The 23,966-nt window shown below is 50.6% G+C and overlaps 1 long non-coding RNA gene across 1 annotated transcript; it reads left to right on the top strand.

The window, feature by feature from the left end:
• Positions 1-19,816, top strand: LOC140404290 (uncharacterized). The gene is made up of 2 exons (XR_011938490.1): positions 1-114; positions 18,291-19,816. It is a non-coding gene; the product is annotated as an uncharacterized lncRNA (long non-coding RNA).
• The last annotated feature ends 4,150 nt before the right edge of the window (positions 19,817-23,966 follow it).

Raw genomic sequence — 23,966 nt, 5'->3', positions numbered from 1 at the left:
CCATTGCCTTGTATTCCAGTTACTTTTCTGAACTTTATCGGGTTACTCTTCAAGACACAGACCAGGAACCATTCTCAGCTAAAGGAAAGGAAGGAAACATCTGATATATTCTGAGTGGGTACACGATTTAACCTTTTCTCAATACTGAACATTGACCTCTCTCCCTGCCGTTCTGGACGAGGTTGGGCATTTGCTGCATGCAAGCTCCATGAAGCAGCATGTCATACACCTGTATGCCAGGTCACTAGGCCGTGGGCCTTAGGTTCTATTTTGTGGCCCTTGGCCCTTGGAAACATAAAGGTTGGACACTTCAAATCAATGTGTTAGCAGCTAAGTATTCGCTCTACAGATTAATTTCCAACTAACAGAAAGCTGTTGGAGCAAATATAGGTTCCTCTGTAAACTCACAGCATGCAGGATAGACGCAGCCACTGAGCTGGGAGGGGTTTGAAGAGAATGTATTTCATAGTGTTCAATTCTGGTCGCCACACTATCAGAAGGATGTGGAGGCTTTAGAGAGGGTGCAGAAGAGATTTACCAGAATGTTGCCTGGTATGGAGGGCATTAGCTATGAGGAGACGTTGAATAAACTCGGTTTGCTCTCACTGGAACGACAGAGGTTGAGGGGAGGCCTGATAGAGGTCTACAAAATTATGAGGAGCATAGACAGGGTGGAGAGTCAGAGACCTTTTCCCCAGGGTAGAGGGATTAATTACTCGGGGGCATAGGTTTAAGGGGCGAGGGGCAAGGTTTAGAGGAGATGTACGAGGCAAGTTTTTTTACACAGAGGGTAGTGGGTGCCTGGAACTCGCTGCCGGAGGTGGTGGTGGAAGCAGGGACGATAATGACGTTTAAGGGGCATCTTGACAAATACATGAATAGGATGGGAATAGAGGGATACGGATCCAGGAAGTGTAGAAGATTGTAGTTTAGTCGGGCAGCATGGTCGGCGCAGGTTTGGAGGGCCGAAGGGCCTGTTCCTATGCTGTACTTTTCTTTGTTCTTTGTTCTTTGTAAACCCCTCGGATTTCGGCATTGGTAAGGTTATGTCCTCCCTCCCCAACACCTTGAATTGTCCCAAATGTTCAACTTCTTTACTGCGAAAGGCCGGCATTTATTGTCCATCCTGGTTCCACTTGTACACCTGGCTGGCTTGCGAGGTCACTTCAGAGGGAACTTTACCTCCCCTGGAGGAAATTAAGATTTTATGACAATCTGACAGCTTCGTGGTTTGCTGATGCCAGCTTCTAGCGTCCAAAATTCAAATCCTCAAACTGCCACTGTGCAATTTGCACCCCCGTTGCTCTGGCTTACGAGCGTAGACCTCTGAACCACCAATATGAGAGGAGAAAATCCCGGAAAGGCTCTGAATCGCCAGTCCAGTAATACAGCCCCACCTGGGGATGTCCCTGGCATGCGCTCAGCAGCCGTGCTGCAAATTGGCACGGGCACAGCTCTGAAGATTCCCAGCAGAGGGAATGCTGCACTGTGACAAGAGACGTGGGATGAAACTGGGGGTTTAGGAGCCTCCCGTCAATTGAAGAGGTTGCACAGTGAGAAATGTGGTCATTCACTGGTTCTGCTGCTTTAACCGTCAGTCTGCCACATGAGGCTATGAAGCAACAGAAGGTGGATTGTTCGCTCTTCAGTCAGGGTCTTGGAATTCATTGGCACTCTCCACCAACCTCTGCAAACGCAAAGGTTGTTAATAAATTGGCCAATTCAGTTTAAATTACTTGGTGTTAATCCACCAGGCCAACCTGTCAGTAAGCGACTCTGAGGCTGACATCTTCTGGGACCATGATTATGAAGTTTCAGAATATTCTAGAAGAATGAATCAGTAGTTCAAAATTTGTAAACAATTTTTGAGATATTGTTTGACCGGGCGGCACGGCGACACAGTGGTTAGCACTGCTGCCTCACAGCACCAGGGACCCGGATTCGATTCCGGCCTCGGGTGACTAGCTGTGCGGAGTCTGCACGTCCTCCCCGTGTGTGCTTGGGTTTCCTCCGGGTGCTCCGGTTTCCTCCCACAGTCCAAAGACGTGCAGGTTAGGTCGATTGGCCGTGATAAATTGCCTCTTCGTGTGCAAAGGTTTGCGGGGTTAGGGTGGGTGAGCCGGTCTAGGTAGGTTGCTGTAACAGAGGGTCGGTGCAGATTCGATGGGCCAAATGGCCTCCTTCTGCACTGTAGGGATTCTATGTCGGCAAAAGTAAGTCAGCAAAACACCAACTGGGTACAGGTGGGACACCAGTGGCTGAATTCTCCGTCCCGCCGCGCCACGTTCCTGTTTCACTCCGCCGGCGGGATGCTCTGTTACGCTGGCTGGTCAATGGGCTTTCCCATTGTGGGGCAGCCCCACGCCGTCAAGAACCCCCCGGGCTGCCGGCAAATCGGAGCAGCACGACGCCGGAGAATCCAGCCCCATATCTTAAGAAATTAAATTCATGGAAAAGTTATCTTCCAACAATATATCGAGCTTATCACGTATCTGCATTTAATTTATTTTTAAATTGTTCTGCTTGAATGAATTTTTTTTAACTTCAGAGAGTGCTGGTTCTTCAAGGACAGTATCGGTCTGTATGCCCAATGGCTGAGCTCGGACCGTGTCAGTCTGTATGCCCAATGGCTGAGCTCGGACCGTGTCAGTCTGTATGCCCAATGGCGGAGCTCGGACCGTGTCAGTCTGTATGCCCAATGGCTGAGCTCGGACCGTGTCAGTCTGTATGCCCAATGGCTGAGCTCGGACCGTGTCAGTCTGTATGCCCAATGGCGGAGCTCGGACCGTGTCAGTCTGTATGCCCAATGGCTGAGCTCGGACCGTGTCAGTCTGAATGCCCAATGGCTGAGCTCGGACCGTGTCAGTCTGTATGCCCAATGGCTGAGCTCGGACCGTGTCAGTCTGTATGCCCAATAGCTGAGCTCGGACCGTGCCGGTCTGTCTGCCCAATGGCTGAGCTCAGACCGTGTCAGTCTGTCTGCCCAATGGCTGAGCTCGGACCGTGTCAGTCTCAATGCCCAATGGCTGAGCTTGGACCGTGTCAGTCTGTACGCCCAATGGCTGAGCTCGGACCGTGTCAGTCTCAATGCCCAATGGCTGAGCTCGGACCGTGTCAGTCTGTATGCCCAATAGCTGAGCTTGGACCGTGTCAGTCTGTATGCCCAATGGCTGAGCTCAGACCGTGTCAGTCTGTACGCCCAATGGCTGAGTTCGGACCGTGTCAGTCTCAATGCCCAATGGCTGAGCTCAGACCGTGTCAGTCTGTCTGCCCAATGGCTGAGCTCGGACCGTGTCAGTCTCAATGCCCAATGGCTGAGCTCGGACCGTGTCAGTCTGTATGCCCAATAGCTGAGCTTGGACCGTGTCAGTCTCTATGCCCAATGGCTGAGCTCAGACCGTGTCAGTCTGTACGCCCAATGGCTGAGTTCGGACCGTGTCAGTCTCAATGCCCAATGGCTGAGCTCGGACCGTGTCAGTCTGTATGCCCAATGGCTGAGCTCGGACCGTGTCAGTCTGTATGCCCAATGGCTGAGCTCGGACCGTGTCAGTCTGTATGCCCAATAGCTGAGCTCGGACCGTGTCAGTCTGTATGCCCAATGGCTGAGCTCGGACCGTGTCAGTCTGTATGCCCAATGGCTGAGCTCGGACCGTGTCAGTCTGAATGCCCAATAGCTGAGCTCGGACCGTGCCGGTCTGTCTGCCCAATGGCTGAGCTCGGACCGTGTCGGTCTGAACGCCCAATGGCTGAGCTCGGAACGTGTCAGTCTGTATGTCCAATGGCTGAGCTCGGACCGTGTCAGTCTGTATGCCCAATGGCTGAGCTCGGACCGTGTCGGTCTGAACGCCCAATGGCTGAGCTCGGAACGTGTCAGTCTGTATGTCCAATGGCTGAGCTCGGACCGTGTCAGTCTGTATGCCCAATGGCTGAGCTCGGACCGTGTCGGTCTGAACGCCCAATGGCTGAGCTCGGACCGTGTCAGTCTGTATGTCCAATGGCTGAGCTCGGACCGTGTCAGTCTGTATGCCCAATGGCTGAGCTCGGACCGTGTCAGTCTGAATGCCCAATGGCTGAGCTCGGACCGTGTCAGTCTCAATGCCCAATGGCTGAGCTCGGACCGTGTCAGTCAAAATGCCCAATGGCTGAGCTCGGACCGTGTCAGTCTGTACGCCCAATTGCTGAGCTCGGACCGTGTCAGTCTCAATGCCCAGTGGTTGAGCTCGGACCGTGTCAGTCTCAATGCCCAATGGCGGAGCTCGGGCCGTGTCAGTCTCTATGCCCAATGGCTGAGCTCGGACCGTGTCAGTCTCAGTGCCCAATGGCTCAGCTCGGACCGTGTCAGTCTGAATGCCCAATGGCTGAGCTAGGACCGTGTCAGTCTGAATGCCCAATGGCTGAGCTCGGACCGTGTCAGTCTGTATGCCCAATGGCTGAGCTCGGACCGTGTCAGTCTGTATGCCCAATGGCTGAGCTCGGACCGTGTGAGTCTGTATGTCCAATGGCTGAGCTCGGACCGTGTCAGTCTGTATGCCCAATGGCTGAGCTCGGACCTTGTCAGTCTGTATGCCCAATGGCTGAGCTCGGACCGTGTGAGTCTGTATGTCCAATGGCTGAGCTCGGACCATGTCAGTCTGTATGCCCAATGGCTGAGCTTGGACCGTGTCAGTCTGTATGCCCAATAGCTCAGCTCGGACCGTGTCGGTCTGTATGCCCAATGGCTGAGCTCGGACCGTGTCAGTCTGTATGCCCAATGGCTGAGCTCGGACCATGTCAGTCTGTATGCCCAATGGCTGAGCTCGGACCATGTCAGTCTGTAGGCCCAATGGCTCAGCTCGGACCGTGTCAGTCTGTATGCCCAATGGCTGAGCTCGGACCATGTCAGTCTGTATGCCCAATGGCTGAGCTCGGACCGTGTCAGTCTGTATGTCCAATGGCTGAGCTCGGACCATGTCAGTCTGTATGCCCAATGGCTGAGCTCGGACCGTGTGAGTCTGTATGTCCAATGGCTGAGCTCGGACCGTGTCAGTCTGTATGCCCAATGGCTGAGCTCGGACCGTGTCAGTCTGTATGCCCAATGGCTGAGCTCGGACCGTGTCGGTCTGTACGCCCAATGGCTGAGCTCGGAACGTGTCAGTCTGAATGCCCAATGGCTCAGCTCGGACCGTGTCAGTCTCAATGCCCAATGGCTGAGCTCGGACCGTGTCAGTCTGAATGCCCAATGGCTGAGCTCGGACCGTGTCAGTCTGTACGCCCAATGGCTGAGCTCGGACCGTGTCAGTCTCAATGCCCAATGGCCGAGCTCGGACCGTGTCAGTCTCAATGCCCAATGGCTGAGCTCGGACCGTGTGAGTCTGTATGTCCAATGGCTGAGCTCGGACCATGTCAGTCTGTATGCCCAATGGCTGAGCTTGGACCGTGTCAGTCTGTATGCCCAATAGCTCAGCTCGGACCGTGTCGGTCTGTATGCCCAATGGCTGAGCTCGGACCGTGTCAGTCTGTATGCCCAATGGCTGAGCTCGGACCATGTCAGTCTGTATGCCCAATGGCTGAGCTCGGACCATGTCAGTCTGTAGGCCCAATGGCTCAGCTCGGACCGTGTCAGTCTGTATGCCCAATGGCTGAGCTCGGACCATGTCAGTCTGTATGCCCAATGGCTGAGCTCGGACCGTGTCAGTCTGTATGTCCAATGGCTGAGCTCGGACCATGTCAGTCTGTATGCCCAATGGCTGAGCTCGGACCGTGTGAGTCTGTATGTCCAATGGCTGAGCTCGGACCGTGTCAGTCTGTATGCCCAATGGCTGAGCTCGGACCGTGTCAGTCTGTATGCCCAATGGCTGAGCTCGGACCGTGTCGGTCTGTACGCCCAATGGCTGAGCTCGGAACGTGTCAGTCTGAATGCCCAATGGCTCAGCTCGGACCGTGTCAGTCTCAATGCCCAATGGCTGAGCTCGGACCGTGTCAGTCTGAATGCCCAATGGCTGAGCTCGGACCGTGTCAGTCTGTACGCCCAATGGCTGAGCTCGGACCGTGTCAGTCTCAATGCCCAATGGCCGAGCTCGGACCGTGTCAGTCTCAATGCCCAATGGCTGAGCTCGGACCATGTCAGTTTCGATGCCCAATGGCTGAGCTCGGACCGTGTCAGTCTGAATGCCCAATGGCTGAGCTCGGACCGTGTCAGTCTGAATGCCCAATGGCTGAGCTCGGACCGTGTGAGTCTGTATGTCCAATGGCTGAGCTCGGACCGTGTCAGTTTCGATGCCCAATGGCTGAGCTTGGACCTGTCAGTCTGTCTGCCCAATGGCTGAGCTCGGACCGTGTCGGTCTGTATGCCCAATGGCTGAGCTCGGACCGTGTCAGTCTGTATGCCCAATGGCTGAGCTCGGACCGTGTCACTCTGTACGCCCAATGGCTGAGCTCGGACCGTGTCAGTCTGTAGGCCCAATGGCTGAGCTCGGACCGTGTCAGTCTGTAGGCCCAATGGCTGAGCTCGGACCGTGTCAGTCTGTACGCCCAATGGCTGAGCACGGACCGTGTCAGTCTGTACGCCCAGTGGCTGAGCTCGGACCGTGTTAGTCTGAATGCCCAATGGCTGAGCTCGGACCGTGTCAGTCTGGTACGCCCAGTGGCTGAGCTCGGACCGTGTCAGTCTGTATGCCCAATGGCTCAGCTCGGACCGTGTCAGTCTCAATGCCCAATGGCTGAGCTCGGACTGTGTCAGTCTGTACGCCCAGTGGCTGAGCTCGGACCGTGTCAGTCTGTATGCCCAATGGCTGAGCTCGGACCCTGTCAGTCTGTAGGCCCAATGGCTGAGCTCGGACCGTGTCAGTCTGTATGCCCAATGGCTGAGCTCGGACCCTTTCGATCTGTACGCCCAATGGCTGAGCTCGGACCGTGTCGGTCTGTATGCCCAATGGCTGAGCTCGGACCGTGTCAGTCTGTATGCCCAATGGCTGAGCTCGGACCGTGTCAGTCTGTATGTCGAATGGCTGAGCTCGGACCGTGTCAGTCTGTATGCCCAATGGCTGAGCTCGGACCCTTTCGGTCTGTACGCCCAATGGCTGAGCTCGGACCGTGTCGGTCTGTATGCCCAATGGCTGAGCTCGGACCGTGTCAGTCTGTATGCCCAATGGCTGACCTCGGACCGTGTCAGTCTGTATGCCCAATGGCTGAGCTCGGACCGTGTCAGTCTGAATGCCCAATGGCTGAGCTCGGACCGTGTCAGTCTGTACGCCCAATGGCTGAGCTCGGACCGTGTCAGTCTGTATGCGCAATGGCGGAGCTCGGACCGTGTCAGTATGTATGCCCAATGGCTGAGCTCGGACCTTGTCAGTCTGTATGCCCAATGGCTGAGCTCGGACCGTGTCAGTCTGTATGCCCAATGGCTGAGTTCGGCCCGTGTCAGTCTGTATGCCCAATGGCTGAGCTCGGACCGTGTCAGTCTGTAGGCCCAATGGCTGAGCTCGGCCCGTGTCAGTCTGTATGCCCAATGGCTGAGCTCGGACCGTGTCAGTCTGTATGCCCAATGGCTCAGCTCGGACCGTGTCAGTCTCTATGCCCAATGGCTGAGCTCGGACCTGTCAGTCTGAATGCCCAATGGCTGAGCTCGGACCGTGTCAGTCTCTATGCCCAATGGCTGAGCTCGGACCTGTCAGTCTGAATGCCCAATGGCTGAGCTCGGACCGTGTCAGTCTGTATGCCCAATGTCTGAGCTCGGACCGTGTCAGTCTGTATGTCGAATGGCTGAGCTCGGACCGTGTCAGTCTGTATGCCCAATGGCTGAGCTCGGACCCTTTCGGTGTGTACGCCCAATGGCTGAGCTCGGACCGTGTCGGTCTGTATGCCCAATGGCTGAGCTCGGACCGTGTCAGTCTGTATGCCCAATGGCTGACCTCGGACCGTGTCAGTCTGTATGCCCAATGGCTGAGCTCGGACCGTGTCAGTCTGAATGCCCAATGGCTGAGCTCGGACCGTGTCAGTCTGTATGCCCAATGGCTGAGCTCGGACCGTGTCAGTCTGTATGCCCAATGGCTGAGCTCGGACCGTGTCAGTCTGTATGCCCAATGGCTGAGCTCGGACCGTGTCAGTCTGTATGCCCAATGGCTGAGCTCGGACCGTGTCAGTCTGTATGCCCAATGGCTGAGCTCGGACCTTGTCAGTCTGTATGTCCAATGGCTGAGCTCGGACCGTGTCAGTATGTATGCCCAATGGCTGAGCTCGGACCGTGTCAGTCTGTATGCGCAATGGCGGAGCTCGGACCGTGTCAGTATGTATGCCCAATGGCGGAGCTCGGACCGTGTCAGTATGTATGCCCAATGGCTGAGCTCGGACCGTGTCGGTCTGTATGCCCAATGGCTGAGCTCGGACCGTGTCAGTCTGTATGCCCAATGGCTGAGCTCGGACCGTGTCGGTCTGTATGCCCAATGGCTGAGCTCGGACCGTGTCGGTCTGTATGCCCAATGGCTGAGCTCCCTATTTCTGAAGCTCTTGGTTTATTTTATTTGACGTGTAAATTAACGCAGTGGAAAATAACTGCGCTCCCCATGTGAGGGACTGTTTGCTGTCGAGCCCAAAGACAGCAGTGCGTATAATATTGCCAACCAAACTAAAAATTGCATCATTAGCTCAAGGTTTGAGTGCGTGACTTGGCTGTTACAGCAGTGCGGTATTGAGGGCGTGTAGCTGTCGAAAGTACCGTTTTTTTGGACAAGACTTATAACACAGGTCCCTTTTCCGTTGCACTGTTTCAAAGGTGAACTGAGCCTATGCTCAACCCTCAACCAACATCAATTAGCCAGATTACCTGGGCATTATCTCAGTGCTATCTGTGGGGCCTTGTTCTGCACAGATAGCTGCCCTGTCTCCCGAAGCACTGGAAGTTCTGACTTGATATGCAATGGACACAAAATCTGCTGCATTCAAATGAGCGTCGTTGTTGGTCAGAACATGCTCCGGAAGGATCACACAATGGGGAGAACGCCCATCGACACAAGATTTTCTAAATTTGGTCCCAGTCCCAACTCCAATCCAGAAGTTTTCACGTGAAGCTGGTGGTTTATGCCGCTTTTGATAGTGGAATGATTGAAATGCATAAATCCATGTGTGCAAAACAAGCTCGTTGAAGAGGAATCATCCAGGACCAGGAAAATTCTGAGTTTTCAAAGAAACTGAATTCATCTATCTTGGCCGCAAAATCGCAATAATTCTATCTGGGAAACTTCAGAAGATGAATAAAGTAACATAGTGAGGATGGGAGGCTGCTCACAGTCAAAAGCTCTCGAGGACAATTGTGTGATACAAGCACATGCAAAATTAATTGAGGATAGCAAATCCCAGGCGTTTTCATGTGAAGATGGTTGTTTACACTGGGAAAACTGCTTTTGGAGGTCGTGTAATGATTGAAATGCACAAATCTAATTATGCCAGCCTGCTAATTGCTGAAAATTAGCAAGTTGAAGCTAGTTGAAGAGGAATGAACCTCTGGAAGATCATTTACATAAGGAACAGTGGACATGATAACCAAGTCGATGAATCACGGCTCAGTTTAAGGAGAATATTTATTGCCGGGGCCAAAGTTTGCAGCGTTCTGTCACGGGTATTGAGTGCGTATTCACTCTTCCTTTCTAAACAAAGGCCAGAATACTCCGGTCGTTGCCATTCAATTTTCCTGCCGGGGGCACAGACACGCCAGTGGGTTTCGCTGCGCCGTGGGGTGGCTCCAATGGGTAATCCCATTGACAAGATAGGAAGATAGAATCCTGCTGACAACCAATAGCGACTGGCCGAGGAAGACGCGACCGGCGGACCGGAGAATCAGACGTGCGTTTAGTCAGATTCAGCTTCACAAGAGGGATTTATTTGCAGAAACTGATTGAACCAACCATTCTCACCAATTTTCAAGACAGCAATGTTTTTTCTGTTTTCCACCTACTCTGCACATCTTTTTGGGTTGCGGGGGCGAGACCCAGGCAGACACGGGGAGAATGTGCAAACTCCACACGGACAGTGACCCGGTGCCGGGATTGAACCCGGGTCCTCGGCGGCGAGAGGCAGCAGTGCTAACCACTGCACTGCCCTGCCGCCCGAAAGCAAATGTTTAGTCGGAGAAATCATGGTTTCTCCAGCCGGTTGCATTTCAACGGTAAAATACAAATGTTGCTAATTTTCTTGATTTGACTGCGTCGGTTACCATGCTTCAGTGAAATGTTTGGCAGCACTCCCGGGATTTCGGATGACATTTTAACCTTTAAAACATTTCAACCCTCTCCAGCTAAAGAACTGTGACATAAAGGCAGAAAATGCTGGGGAATCACAGCAAGTCTGGCAGCATCTGTGTAAGAGAGAAACAGAGCAAGCGTTTCGAGCCCATATGAATCTTCAGAACTGTGGCATTTTATCTAATTAAGTCTGTCAAAGTTTCCTCAGTGTCCCAGCCAATATCCCTCATCGCTCAAACAGCTCGATTCTCCAAATCCTCAGCCGTGTGTTCCTCGGAGGTGCGCCGTTCGCAGGAGGCGGGATTCTACCTTCCCGCTCAGCGGCTTGTCAATGGGATTTCCCATTGAAGTCTCGCCCATGTCGCTGGGAAACCCACGCGGGGGTGCGCTCCCGGCGGGAAAAGTAAATCGCAGCGGTTGGAGAATTCCGACCACAATGTGGTTAAGATCACAATACTGCTGGAGGGAACTTGCTATGAACATAGAACATTACAGCGCAGTACAGGCCCTTCGGCCCTCGATGTTGCGCCGACCTGTGAAACCACTCTAAAGCCCATCTACACTATTCCCTTATCGTCCATATGTCTATCCAATGACCATTTGAATCCCTTAGTATTGGCGAGTCCACTACTGTTGCAGGCAGGGCATTCCACACCTTTACTACTCTCTGAGTAAAGAACCTACCTCTGACGTCTGTCTTATATCTATCTCCCCTCAATTTAAAGCTATGTCCCCTCTTGCTAGACATCACCATCTGAGGAAGAAGGCTCTCACTGTCCACCCTATCCAATCCTCTGATCATCGTGTATGCCTCAATTAAGTCACCTCTTAATCTTCTTCTCTCTAACGAAAACAGCCTCAAGTCCCTCAGCCTTTCCTCATAAGATCTTCCCTCCATACCAGGCAACATTCTGGTAAATCTCCTCTGCACCCTTTCCAATGCTTCCACATCCTTCCTATAATGCGGCGACTAGAATTGTACGCAATACTCCAAATGCGGCCGCACCAGAGTTTTGTACAGCTGCAACATGACCTCATGGCTCCGAACTCAATCCCTCTACCAATAAAAGCTAACACACGGTACACCTTCTTAACAACCCTCTCAACCTGGGTGGCAACTTTCAGGGATCTATGTACATGGACACCGAGATCTCTCTGCTCATCCACACTGCCAAGAATCTTACCATTAGCCCAGTACTCTGTCTTCCTGTTATTCCTTCCAAAATGAATCACCTCACACTTTTCTGCATTAAACTCCATTTGCCATCTCTCAGCCCATCTAATGTCCCAGTGTAACTTGTAACATCCTTCCGCACTGTCCACAAGTCCACCGACTTTAGTGTCATCTGCAAATTTACTCACCCATCCTTCTACGCCCTCCTCCAGGTCATTTATAAAAATGACAAATAGCAGTGGCCCCAAAACAGATCCTTGTGGTACACCACTAGTAACTGGACTCCAGTCTGAACATTTCCCATCAACCACCACCCTTTGTCTTCTTCCAGCTATCCAATTTCTGATCCAAACTGTTAAATCACCCTGAATCCCATGCCTCCGTATTTTCTGCAGTAGCCTACTGTGGGGAACCTTATCAAACGCTTTACTGAAATCCATACACACCACATCAACTGCTTTACCCTCATCCACCAGTTTGGTCACCTTCTCAAAGAACTCAATAAGGTTTGTGAGGCACGACCTGCCCTTCACAAAACCGTGTTGACTATCTCTAATCAAATTATACCCAGGACAGGAATGAGATAATTTGCGAGTTCCATGACGGACATGGTCACCAAGGTATTAAATCCACCCTTGCCCACCTCAGACCCCTCTTCTGGTGGCCTGATTTGAAAACCGATGTGTCCCATTACGTCGAAAACTGTTTAATTTGTGCTCAAAACAACCCCGACAGGTATGCGAAAAAAGCCCAGCTACAACACACCCGCCCTGTAAATGGCCCGTGGATAAACCTTCAATTGGATTATATTGGTCCCCTCCCCCCCTGCAGAAATGGATACAAGTATGTGTTAGTGGTGATAAGACACATTTACGAAATGGGTCGAAGCATTTCCCTCGAGAACAAACACAGCCAAGTCCACGGCGAAGATCTTAACAGAGCAAATTTTTACGAGTTGGCGACTCCCCCGTAGTATTGAGTCAGACCAAGGTTCCCACTTTACGGGAAGGGTCATGAAAAATGTGATGACGATATTTGGGATTAATCAAAAGTTCCACATTGCCTGTCACCCGCAGTCCAGCGGCATTGTGGAGCGCATGAATCGGACACTAAAGGCCACACTGAGAAAAATGGTGCAGCAGTACAACACGACATGGGACACAGTGCTCCCATTCACACTGATGTTTATTAGGAACACAGTGTCGAGCTCAACAGGATATACCCCCCATACCCTCTTAACCGGACAAACAATGAAGGGTACCGAATACTTATTCGGACTTGACTTGGCCAGCCCCGCAGTCACCGCCCTGACCCATCAGAAAGCAGTCCAGCACATGGTAGAGAATATTAAGGCAGCACAGCTCGCTGCAGCTGTTAGACTAGGCGCTAAACGAAAGCAGAGTAAGGCGTGCTTTGATAAGGCAGTACACCCGACAGAGCATACAGTCGGGACAGCAAGTAATGATCACCTTATACAACCCCAGCTCATTCCTCTCCCCTAAATTTGCAGGACCCTATTCAATCTCAGACAAAGTAAGCCCCTCAGTTTATAAAATCAAGTATCCAAACGGAAAATCAGGATGGTTCCATGTAAATCAGCTTAAGGTTTATGGAACGCAGCGCAGCCACGCGCACCACCTCTCATTGGCGATGGCAGACAATGAGGACCCGCCCATTGACAACCCAATCCCCCCTCCGCCAGCAGCAGCAGCACATCCAGACATGACCTTGACCACGCCCCCAGAAGCAAATTTCACCATGACGCTTGATTCGACTGCGAGACACAGCAACCTACCTCTGACTATCTCTAATCAAATTATTCCTTTCCAGATGATTATACATCCTATCTCTTATAAACCTTTCCAAGATTTTGCCCACAACAGAAGTAAGGCTCACTGGTCTATAGTTACCGGGGTTGTCTCTAATCCCCTTCTTGAACAAGGGGACAACATTTGCTATCCTCCAGTCTTCTGGCACTATTTCTGTAGACAAAGATGACTTAAAGATCAAAGCCAAAGGCTCAGCAATCTCCTCCCTAGCTTCCCAGAGAATCCTAGGATAAATCCCATCCGGCCCAGGGGACTTATCTATTTTCACACTTTCCAGAATTGCTAACACCTCCTCCTTATGAACCTCCAGCCCTTCTAGCCTAGTAGCCTGAATCTCAGTACTCTCCTTGACAACATTGTCTTTTTCCTGTGTGAAGACTGATGAAAAATATTCATTTAGCACCTCTCCTATCTCCTCGGACTCCAAGCACAACTTCCCACTACTGTCCTTGACTGGCCCTACTCTTACCCGAGTCATTTGTTTATTCCTGACATATCTATAGAAAGCTTTAGAGTTATCCTTGATCCTACCTGCCAAAGACTTCTCATGCTCCCTCCTGGCTCTTCTTAGCTCTCTCTTTAGGTCCTTCCTAGCTAACTTGTAACTCTCGAGCGCCCTAACTGAATCTTCATGTCTCATCTTTACATAAGCCTCCTTCTTCCTCTTGACAAGTGTTTTGACTGCTTTAGTAAACCACGGTTCCCTTGCTCGACCACTTCCTCCCTGCCTGACAGGTACATACTTCTCAAGGACATGTAGTAGCTGTTCCTTGAACAAGCTCCACATTTCCATTGTGCCCATCCCTTGCAGTTTTCCTCTCCATCCGATGCATCCTAAGTCATGCCTCATCGCATCATAATTGCCTTTCCCCCAGATATAACTCTTGCCCTGCGGTATATACCTATCCCTTTCCATCACTAAAGTAAACGTAATCGAATTGTGGTCACAATCACCAAAATGCTCACCTACCTCCAAATCTAACACCTCTCCTGGTTCATTACCCAGTACCAAATCCAATATGGCCTCGCCTCTCATTGGCCTATCTACATACTGTGTCAGGAAACCCTCCTGCACACATTGGACAAAAACGGACCCATCTAAAGTACTCGAACTATAGCGTTTCCAGTCAATATTTGGAAAGTTAAAGTCCCCCATAACAACTACCCTGTTGCTTTCACTCCTATCCAGAATCATCTTTGCAATCCTTTCCTCTACATCTCTGGAACTTTTCGGAGGCCTATAGAAAACCCCTAATAGGGTGACCTCTCCTTTCCTGTTTCTAACCTCAGCCCATACTACCTCAGTAGACGAGTCCTCATCAAACGTCCTTTCTGCCACCGTAATACTGTCTTTGACTAACAATGCCACCCCTCCCCCTCTTTTACCACCTTCCCTGAGCTTACTGAAATATCTAAACCCCGGCACCTGCAACAACCATTCCTGTCCCTGCTCTATCCATGTCTCCGAAATGGCCACAGCATCGAAGTCCCAGGTACCAACCCATGCCGCACGTTCATCCACCGTATTCCGGATGCTCCTGGCACTGAAGAAGACACACTTTAAACCACCTTCCTGCCTGCCGGTACACTCCTGCAACTTTGAAACCTTACTTATGACCTCACTACTCTCAACCTCCTGTACACTGGAGCTACAATTCAAGTTCCCAATGCCCTGCTGTACTAGTTTAAACCCTCCCGAAGAGCATTAGCAAATTTCCCCCCCAGGATATTGGTACCCCTCTGGTCCAGGTGTATACCATCCCGTTTGTAGAGATCCCACCGACCCCAGAATTAGCCCCAATTATCCAGAAATCTGAAACCCTCCCTCCTGCACCATCCCCGTAGCCACGTGTTCAACTCCTCTCTCTCCCTATTCCTCGTCTCGCTATCACGTGGCACGGGTAACAACCCAGAGATAATAACTCTGTTTGTCCTAGATCCAAGTTTCCACCCTAGCTCCCTGAATTCCTGCCTTACATCCCTGTCCCTTTTCCTACCTATGTCGTTGGTACCTATGTGGACCACGACTTGGGGCTGCTCCACCTCCCCCTAAAGGATCCCGAAAACACGATCCGAGACATCACGCACCCTGGCACCTGGGAGGCAACACACCAACCGCAAGTCTCTCTCGTTCTCACAGACTCTCCTATCTATCCCCTAACTATGGAGTCTCCAATGACTAATGCTCTACTCCTCTCCCCCCCCTTCCCTTCTGAGCAACAGGGACAGACTCTGTGCCAGAGACCTGAACTCCATGGCTTACCCCTCGTAAGTCCCCCCCCCAACAGTATCCAAAGCGGTATACTTGTTACTAAGGGGAATGACCACAGGGGATCCCTGTACTGACTGCTTCCTCCCATCCCTCTCACCATCACCCATCTATTTTTATTCTTCGGAGTAACTACATCCCTGAAGCTTCTATCTATGACCACCTCTGCCTCCCGAATGATCCGAAGTTCATCCAGCTCCAGTTCCCTAACGCGGTTTCTGAAGAGCTGGAGATGGGTGCACTTCCCACAGATGAAATCAGCAGGGACACTGACGGCGTCCCTCACCTCAAACATTCTGCAGGAGGAACATTGCACTACCTTCCCTGCCAACCCCTCCAGATAAAAAAAGACAAAGAAAGGACTTACCTGTTATTCACTCCCCTTCTCAGCAAGCACTCACTCAGCAACCTCTGAGCCCCGCACGATAACACCTGAGGGAAAATAAAAGAAAAACTACTTACCAGTCACCAGCCAGACCCTTACCTGCAGGCTGTGATGTCACGGTTCAACTTCTTTCGACTTCCACCTGCCCTCGAGCCTTCCTCTTGATCTTTACAGCGGTTGGTTTTTTTTGGGTTAGAGGAGTGGGTAGGGAGGGAAACACTGAAGAAGTGTTTCAGGTTTAAGTGTCACTTGACAACAGCTCCTCCACAAACCACCTTCAATTTAGGGAGAGCACAATGGATATGCAAATTTCCCCGGCAACAGCCAATCAGCATCTCCGCTCTGCTGCCCTCTGCTGGATGCTTGTCTTCACTTGACCAGCTAGGCTCGCTTGCTCAGGTACACTTTCAAGTTAGGATAAGCACAACGGCATATGCAAATTTCCCCCACAACAGCCAATCAGCAGCTCTGCTCTACTGCCCTCTGCTGGATGCTTGTCTTCACTTGAACAGCTAGGGTCTCTTGCTCAGGTACACTTTCAAGTTAGGATAAGCACAACGGCATATGCAAATTTCCCCCGCAACAGACAATCAGCAGCTCCGCTCTACTGCCCTCTGCTGTATGCTTGTCTTCACTTGAACAGCTAGGGTCCCTTGCTCAGGTACACCTTCAAGTTAGGGTGAGCACAACGGTGTATGCAAATTTCCCCTGCATCAGCCAATCAACAGCTCCACTCTACTGCCCTCTGCTGGATGCTTGTCTTAACTTGAACAGCTAGGGTCTCTTGCTCAGGTACACCTTTACGTTAGGGTGAGCACAACGGCGTATGTAAATTTCACCCGCAACAGTCAATCAGCAGCTCTGCTCTACTGCCCTCTGCTGGATGCTTGGCTTCACTTGAACAGCTAGGGTCTCTTGCTCAGGTACACCTTCAAGTTAGGGTGAGCACAACGGCTTATGCAAATTTCCCCCGCAACAGACAATCAGCAGCTCCGCTCTACTGCCCTCTGCTGTATGCTTGTCTTCACTTGAACAGCTAGGGTCCCTTGCTCAGGTACACCTTCAAGTTAGGGTGAGCACAACGGCGTATGCAAATTGCCCCCGCAACAACCAATCAGCAGCTCCACTCTACTGCCCTCTGCTGGATGCTTGTCTTCAGTTGAACAGCTAGGGTCTTTTGCTCAGGTACACCTTTAAGTTAGGGTGAACAACCAATCAGCAGCTCGCTCTACTGCCATCTGCTGGATGACAGCACAACTGAAGCCCTGAGAGACCCGAAGGAAGCTCCCACGAACCAGGCCCCAGTCACAACAGGCCCAGAGACCCCGACCACGATACGCTCAGCCTCTTTGAAACAATTTATTTGCCCACACCGGACCCGCCACCCAACGATAGCGACAGCCCCCTTGCAATCTCCCTACGGAACATGAAGCACTGGCACCGTGACAATTCCTGTCGTCTGACTAGGAATGATGAAATGGATCCCACATCGGCACACCCCAAGTTAGCACGCAAACTCCATGAACAAGTTTGGCACCCGGGAGATGGTGACAACTCCGAGTCTGACTCCCAACATGGTAACCCCTTCAGAAATCTTGTTGGAATGGAACCTTGAGGTGTCCAAATGATGAGAGTCAGGAACCAATTGAGATTTACAGTGTCCTGTACTCTGATGGAACCTGCCCGCTTTTATGATAAGTTTGTGTTTAAAATGTTGTTCGTCCTCTCTTGTACGATTTTGTGTGTCGTCCTCACGGACGCTTTCTTGATGCAGTCATAACGACTCTTCCGATGCCACATGGCAGTTCGTGAAACAAGTTGGTCTGGAGCCCATATAGTTACAAATTCTTACCGCTCTTGGAAGGTCACTCAGGCAGTGGAGTAACGGCGCTTATCCCCGCTCTGCCTGAGGACCCCCTATACATTTGGTCAGCCAAGCTCGGGTAGTGGAGCAACGGCACTGATCACCGCCCTGCCCGGGGATCCCACCCATTCTTGCCATGCCGCGGATCATACTCACCACCCCATTCGGATAATTGTTTTCGAAACTCGTTTGCTGTTCTTTTTCTCCCCTGTGGTTTAAAGAATGCCTTTTGCCACAACTTTTGCCCTTTCCGGCAACCCTTCGACTATTTACATGTCAGAAACACTTGGTTAGAAAAACAAGTTAGCAGAGGACGGAGAAATTGTCCGCCCGCTCAGCCCATCGACCACAAGCTGCGAGAGTGCTCGCACTGTGACAAAGAATTTTGTTTCCAGATATCTTGTCTCCGCAAATGGTTGGTTTCAAAAAAAAAATGAGGGAGTCACTTAACATATGGTGACGATTCTAATGGGACATTGACATTAAGGAGAGACAGGTGGCCATACGAGATGTTAAACAACACGATTATAACAAATACTATGCTTGTTCCCTTAGAAAGATACAAAGATACCCGAAGGCGAAGGAAAACCTGAACAAAATGAAGACAACCCTGATGATCGGCATCATGATCGTCGCTGGAACAGTACAGTAGCGCACGTTACCCACCTCTACCCCCTCACCACACAGGCCCTGAACACGACCACCCAACACAACACCCCCAGCCCGGATACTACACCCCACACACACCCAGCCACCGACACCCCCACATGGTGTGAGAATCTTGTTAAGTGGTTTTCACTGTCCTACACAGTGGAAGCCTTACTAGTGATAGCCATATTGTACAGTGTATCAGACAATTAGATTGCGAAAATGGAGGAGGCGATCCTCCCCCCCTCCAGTACACACATTTAGAGCCCCTTTCTTCGGACTCCAGCAAATCCCACACTCTTTCTGAATCTTCCTCTTTAATAAATTCCGCGGTTGTTCTTTTGTTAGTAAAGTTTATTTTTCTGTGTATGAATGTTAATGATTGGAAGAAATGTGATGCTGCTATTGGATTTTTTTTGTATTGTAATATAAGTTCTTTGATTGTTAAATAGCAGCATTAGTGTAGTCTCGTTAGAGACAGATGGAGGTTCCCCTTTTACTGAATGTTAAATGTCCCCTTAGAAATCTTTAGATATGTGTTGTTTAGGGATAATTAGGTAAATGTTTTTGACCCACAGGACAGAGTAGAGTACAACCTGTCCTTGGTTAAGGGTACCCGGCATTTCAGAGAACAAAGAAGATGCAATATTGTGATCCTTCACGCTTCGCGTTGAGGAGCAAGAGGACGGAGTGTAGCCATCTGGGATGGCCACTTCCAACTAGGTACAGAGAAACTCGCAAAGCCTAGCGGGTAAAATGGACAAGCCAAGATTCAGGCAGGCTCAGAGCCTGAAATGCATATTCATAAGCCAGAAGTCCAGACGGTATCGAAACTCCGTCCAATTTGCATTTTAATGGGGCCGATTAGCATTTGATGGCCCATCTTCCCCAAAACAAAGGACTGGTACTCAAGCAACCGGGACAGTCCCAGGCATTTCGGTGCCACTCCCTGTTCAAGGGAAACGCAAACAACAGGGTCAGTGACCGCTTGGGACATGCCCAGCCATCCAGATCCCTGCCCACTTATTGGCTAAGGAATCGAACAGAGTGATCAGGGATCACCCAATTAGTAAGGCCCAAAACGAAGGACCGCCCAAAAGAGCGCGAAACCCCCCGAGTATAAGAAGAAGAGTTCACCTTATGTTTGCTCTCTCTTGGTCCTGGTACCCCGGTCACGGCCATCTCCAAGTGCAGCAACACCAGGAGCAAGTCCAAGTTCAACGCTCGCTACCAGACGGATGAGCCCAGCTGAGCAGCAGTTACTCCTTCGAACCCGATAGATCCAGAAGCGAACAGCGGCCACTGTTTTCTGACCTAAGCCAGGAGCCCGAAGTTAAGTACAGGTTGTCTTAGTCGATAGGTGTAGTTAACTAGTAGTGTTTATGTTGCATGACTAATTGTGTGGAAATAAAGTACCCTTGACCTTGAACTAACTAACTGGTGTTTGGCTCTTTGATCGATAGCTAGTTGAAATTTGTGGTGGTATCATTTGATATCTGGTGACTCTAAGCATTAAGACATGGATAACACAGAAAGAAGGGCAAACTCACTGATTGCCATAATTGGAACAGAGCCACAGAAAGACAAAGTAAAAGAAAAAGGCAACAGTTGTATTAAGAAAAAACTTAGGTAAATGTTCCGACCCATAGGACAGAGTAGGATAGAACCTGTCCTTGATGGAGGGTACCCGGCATACCAGAGGACAGAAGAAGATTCAGTAGTGTAATCTACTTCGCGTTTAGGATCAAGAGGGCGGAACTGTAGCATCTGGGATGGCCAGTTACAACATGAAACATGGACGTTCGCAAAGCCTAACGGGAAATATGGACAATGTAAGATTCAGGCAGGCACAGAGCCTGCATGTGTATTTGTGAGCAAAGAATCCAGACAGCATCGAAACCCCCAACCGATTAGCATTTTAATGGCCCATCGCCATAAGACAAAGGATTGATACTCAGGTAACCGATACAAGTCCAGACATCTCGGCGCCACTCCCTTTACTCAGGAAGCATAAACAACAGGGTAATTGACCGCTTAGGACACGCCCATCCATCAAGGCACCCACCCCTTTATTGGCTCAGATCGAAGGCAGTGATCGAGAACTGCCCAATTAGTGGGGTCCATACCTAAGGACCGCCCAAAAGAGTGCGAAACTCCGCAAGGATAAAGAGAAATACTGCCATGTGTTCGATCTCTTTTGGACCTGGAGCTCCGGCAACGTCCATCTCCAACTGCAGCACCACCAGAAGCAAGTCCAAGTTCAACGCTCGCTACCAGATGGATGAGCCCAGCTGAGCAGCAGTTACGTCTCCAGACCCAGTAGATCCAGATTCGAACAAAGGCCACTGTTCCTCTGACCTAAGCCGGGTGCCTGAAGTTAAGTACAGGTTGGCATAGTTGTTAGGTGTAGTTTAACTAGTAGTGTTTATGTTGCATGTGTAAGTTAATCTTGTGTGTAAATAAAGTACCATTGATCTTGAACTAACTAACTGGTTGTTTGGCTCTTTGATCGACACCCGGTTGAACTTTGTGGTGGTATCATTTGGTACCTGGCGACTCTGAGAGCAAATCATATTCATATCTATATAAAAGGGCACCCTTATTGACAACCATATTTATAGCGAGTAAAAAAGGCAACACCGCAAACATCCTCCAGAGGCAGTGAGCTCGCTCCAACCTACCCCCGCCCCTATGTAATGGAAGCATGGCAGGCGGGGGCCCTTTTAGAGGAGACAGGTCACGCCAAGCAGGTTTCACAACTCTCCTTTCCAACCTCCTCGGCAAAATTCAATTCCCTAAGTAACCCCACCTCAGCCCCCTTGCCAAATATCTCCACTCTGTCCACCAGTGTGGCCCGTTTACAAATGGTTCATTTTACTGTCTCCGCCATTTCTAATTTAACCTCTCTTGTTTTGACCTACCACACTGTTCTAATAAGGCCCAATGAAGGCTTCACACACAGGGCCGACGCCGATATTGTAATCGACGATCAGGCGGATAATCCCTTCCAACGACCAAATCTTGGGCGGCACCGGTTTGTCTCCGGTTTTTGAGTCTCCGCCCCCTCCGAAGTGGCATCATTGTGTCGCGTGCCTTTGGAACGGCGTTGGCGCGTCACCGGAATGCCCTCCCCCAATGATCCGCCTCCGATGGGCCGAATTCCAGACCGCGCGGTTGACGTGTGGTCTGAGCAGTCGGGAACCCAACATTCGGCCGGGATCCGTGCCGCTAGCCGGGGGGGGGGGGACTTCCATAAGGGCTGGGGGGACTGGTGGGGGGTGGCCAGTGTGGTCGCATTTGGCGGGCCGAGTCCGCGCACGGTCGGGCCATGTTGTACGGCGTGACCACTGCAGGTCGTCGCCGTGCGCATGCACAGCCAGGGAATCGGCCAATCTCCGGCCGTTTTTGGTGCGGGAGCAGGGAGTTTCACCCGGAGCCGCTGCTACAACCTCAACAGTTCCGGAATCAATGAGGGTCGGCGCCGATTTTGGTGTTGTAAAACCCCCGCGAATTCTCCGTTTCAGGGACTAAGTGCTGGCTGAAACGGAGTGGGCACTTAGTCGCTGAAACCAGCCTACAGTATCTTAGGTCTCTTGGCCATTCTGCGATGCTTCAGTTTATCCTCCAGCTTTAATTATAGTACGAAGTCTTACAACACCAGGTTAAAGTCCAACAGGTTTGTTTCGATGTCACTAGCTTTCGGAGCGCTGCTCCTTCCTCAAGTGAATTCACCTGAGGAAGGAGCAGCGCTCCGAAAGCTAGTGACATCGAAACAAACCTGTTGGACTTTAACCTGGTGTTGTAAGACTTCGTACTGTGCTCACCCCAGTCCAACGCCGGCATCTCCACATCATAGCTTTAATTATAGCAAGGCATGCGAGGTGGATTTGTACAAGGGGTTGGGAGGGGATGAAAATGATTGTTACTAAAATGGTCCTCGCCTCCATCAGCACACCACTGCCTGGAGGAGAGGCTTATTTTCTTTGTTTTACATTACTAGACCTTTGGTGGGAAATCATTGAGCTGCTTGGGCCCTAAGCCCTGGAATTTCCTCACTAAATTGCGTCACCTCTCTCTGATACTCTCTTTTCCTTTAAGACTCTCCTGAAGATCTGCTAAGCTCTTAGTCACCTGGCCTTATATGTGGCTCCTTTAAGCGGCTCAGCGTCAAGTTTTGTTTGACTAAGGGCAGCATGGTGGCGCAGTGGTTAGCATTGCTGCCTCACGGCGCTGAGGTCCCAGATTCGATCCCGGCTCTGAGTCACTGTCCGTGTGGAGTTTGCACATTCTCCCCGTGTTTGCGTGGGGTTCGCCCCCACAACCCAAAGATGTGCTGGGTAGGTGGATTGGCCACGCTAAATTGCCCCTAATTGGGAAAAATTTATTGGATACTCTAAATTTAAAAGAAAAAATTGTTTAAACTTTAGTTTGATTAAGTTCCTACAAAGTGCTTTTGGGCATTTTACTCTGTTAAATGCATAGATAATTGTCGGTCTTATTTGTTACTCGTGGCTGTAACCTGGGATCTCACTGTGATGTTCTTTATAAAAGCATAGGAAATACCTTGAAGAAGTGAAAGCTGATACTTAGGTTGTGGTGAAGAAGGCGATGAAAGAGGTTTTTGTTAGAGGCAGGCGGAAAGCCAGCAGTGAGCAGGGTGGGGGCAGAATTAGTGATAGACAGCAGGAGGCAGAGGATAAGGCACTTGGGGGTCAGTGAATGGTACTGGTGAGGGATGGCAAAAGGGGGAAACTGAGAGAAGGGGGTTAAAGGGAGTGTTAAAATAGCAGAAATTTCAGAAAACGTCCTTCCCAGCAGTGAATCGAGTAAGTCCCCGTTGGATAATAATTATATAATAACCTTTTATTGTCACATGTATGAAGTTACTGTGAAAAGCCCCTAGTCGCCACATTCCGGCGCCTGTTTGGGTAAACTGGTACGGCAATTGAGCCCGCGCTGCTGGCCTTGCTCTGCATCATAAACCAGCTATCTAGCCCACTGAGCTAAACCAGCTCATAAACAGCATTCTGTGATTGCTGACTGTCGTGTTAGGTACACTGGTATAACACTGGCTGCAACTGGATGCAGCATAGATCAAAAAGATACTCCAGACCTTGAAGTTAGTTCAGTCAGGTTTATTGAACTAATAGCACAGTTAGCACAGTTCTCTGTGAGTTCGACTCTCTTCTAACATAAGTGTGGTTATTCTGTCTGACTGAACCAGACTAGCTCTGCGCTGGCTGGGTGGAGGTGTGAGATTGTAACAACACCCTTGACTGACCCTCTAGATGTTAATCATCTCAGAGGCGGAGTGTGAGTGCCTCGTGTCTTTTATAGTCAGATCCCACCCCTGAGTGTCCTGCCTGCTTATTGGTCATGTCCTGTTCTCTGTGTCCATTAGTTGCTTGTCTGTATATCATTATGTGTGTGTCCGCATATCATGACATCTCCCCTTTTCTTTAATGTTTGGATGACATATGTGAACGTATTTACAAGAATAGGCCAATATTAACAGATATACATGCAGTGGATGTAAACATATGTCCATATGAAAACAGCTGTCTAATGCGGGAACACAGAACA

This window comes from Scyliorhinus torazame, chromosome 30 (genome assembly GCF_047496885.1).
Source record: "Scyliorhinus torazame isolate Kashiwa2021f chromosome 30, sScyTor2.1, whole genome shotgun sequence".
NCBI classification, from domain to species: Eukaryota; Metazoa; Chordata; class Chondrichthyes; order Carcharhiniformes; family Scyliorhinidae; genus Scyliorhinus; species Scyliorhinus torazame.
This window is presented reverse-complemented; position numbering and strand designations above follow the sequence as displayed.